The sequence below is a fragment of the Babylonia areolata genome, chromosome 13, assembly GCF_041734735.1.
Source record: "Babylonia areolata isolate BAREFJ2019XMU chromosome 13, ASM4173473v1, whole genome shotgun sequence".
Classification (NCBI taxonomy): Eukaryota; Metazoa; Mollusca; class Gastropoda; order Neogastropoda; family Buccinidae; genus Babylonia; species Babylonia areolata.
This window is the reverse complement of record NC_134888.1, coordinates 22051849-22054348: the sequence shown is the minus strand read 5'-3', so window position 1 is coordinate 22054348 and position 2500 is coordinate 22051849. Positions and strand designations below refer to the sequence as shown.

Here is a 2500-nt window from a genome sequence, read left to right as displayed (position 1 = left end):
GTTCTACATGGTCAGAGCTAATGGTAGACCTCACCTTCCAAATGTCCCTTTTATCACAACAAAAAAGATGACTGAGGCAAAACAAAAGGCCGTAAACTGACTGAATACCCAAATGTGAACGAACCTATCAAAATAACAGACTTGCAAAGCGTGGTTTACGTCTGGGTCGTGAGTTTCCAATGCTTTTTTGTGTTTCTGTTGGTGAAAGACAAACAGACAGACACACACATGCACAGACACACACAGACACACAGACACAGACACACACACACACACACACACACACACACACACACACACACACACACACACACACACACATGCACAGAGAAAGAGAGACAGTGTCAAATCAGAAAGACCCAGTCTAAGCTGTTTTGTGATACATTTCATGTTTATCCAAATTCAGAAGAAAACATAATTTCACAACATGCGTGACACAAAATGTTCTATATAGGTAGGCCAACAGATCGAATATTTCACTAGTAGAAATATGTTGTTTCCATTCCTGCCAGCTGCAGTCTGCTAGTCGTTGTCGAAAGGCATTTCTAAGACCTACATCACACCCTACAACTTGAATCAGCTACACATGCCCAAAACCACATTTAAACAAACAAATGCGCACATTATATGCCCAGTTACTTTTACCCTTACTATCCAGTTCATACGACATTAAGGTCAGTTTTGTACAGCAGTCTAAAATCATCCATTTGTAGCAGGTATATTCTTAACCAGCAGCGAACACAAACTAATGACAGCGTTAACATTATATTGGGTATCGGTTAGTTTCACGGAATATTAAATCATTTGGTTGCTGGCCCATCTACTCCCAAATACCAAACACAGAGAGAGGGGGACAGAGAGGGGGGGGGAGGAGACCGAGAGAGACAGAGAGAGAGAGAGAGAGAGAGAGACAGAGAGAGAGAGAGAGAGAGAGAGAGAGAGAGACAGAAGCAAATACTGAGACAGAGACAGAGTGACAGACGGTCATAAACAGCGAGACAAGTTAATTTCCATGTGGATTAATAAAGTGTTTTGGGGGGTTGATTGATCTTGGGACAGACGCAGAAAGTGGGAGACAGATAAACAGACAGACAGACAGGCAGGCAGACAGGCAGGCAGACAGACAGACTCCCAAAGAGAGACAGACAGACAGACAGACAGGCAGGTAGGCAGATGGACGGGCGGACAGACAGACAGACAGACAAACAGATGCAGAGAATAACAGACAGATAAACAGGCAGGCAGACAGGTAAGTAGACAAAGCAGAGAGTGGAAGGCAGGCAGACAGACAGACAGACAGACACAGAGACATGACAGACACAGAGAGAGAGAGAGAGAGAGAGGAGGACTATCCATCAGAAAAATGAAGCCAGCACAGCCTTGATAGAAAGATGAACAATGGTGTCGTGTCCCTTGCGTCTCTTTTCCACCCCTATTTCCGGGCACTGCTATTGATTGACCACCACTCTGTCTGTCTGTCTGTCTGTCTGTATGTTTGTTTGTCTCTCTGTCTGTCTGTCTGTCTGTCTGTATGTATGTATGTATGTATGTATGAATGTATGTATGTATGTATGTATGTCTGTCTGTCTGTCTGTCTGTATGTATGTATGTATGTATGTATGTATGTATGTATGTATGAATGTATGTATGTATGCATGTATGTATGTATGTATGTATGTTTGTCTGTATGTCTGTCTGTATATCTGTCAGTCTGTCTGTATGTATGTCTGTCTGTCAGTCAGTCTGTCTGTCTGTCTGTATATCTGTCTGTCTGTCAGTCTGTCTGTCTGTTTGTCTGTCTGTCTGTTTGTCTGTATATCTGTCAGTCTGTCTGCCAGTCAGTCTGTTTGTATATCTGTCTATCTGTCTATCTGTCTGTCTGCTTGTCTGTCTATCTATATGTCTGTCTTCCCATAACACCTCATTCAATACACACCGCAATCTCTTTAAACTTTGATTTCTTATAATATACTTTTCTTCTGATACATGACATGAACACTTTCTTACACTAATATCCACATGCATTCTCTTTCCTTTATCCACTACTTCACTCCTTTCCGTCTAAAAACACTTATAGTGAAATGTGGACGTTAATCTGAAGATCACACACACACACACACACACACACACACACACACACAGAGAGAGAGAGAGAGAGAGAGAGAGAGAGAGAGAGAGATTTAGATATATATATATATAGATAGATAGATATATATATATATATATATATATATATATATATATATATATTGTAATTTCCTATTCACAAAAATGGATATTAAAAAAAATAACAAAAAAAAGAACAACGACAGATAGAAAGACACGAACAACAGAGAAAGAGATATATCTACTGAGTGAAAGAGAAGACAGACGTGGACGCGCAGACAGACAGACAGACAGACAGACAAACAGACAAACAGAAAGACACAAACAGAAACACGTACAAAAAGACAAGAAACGCATACATGAATAATAAATCATAGAACAATCATATTCACCA

The 2500-nt window shown here is 40.5% G+C and overlaps 1 protein-coding gene across 1 annotated transcript in view; it reads right to left on the bottom strand.

Annotated features, from left to right (window-relative positions):
• The window catches only part of LOC143288724 (uncharacterized), an 84540-nt gene that overhangs the window by 81450 nt on the left and 590 nt on the right, over positions 1-2500 (bottom strand). The window lies entirely within an intron of this gene.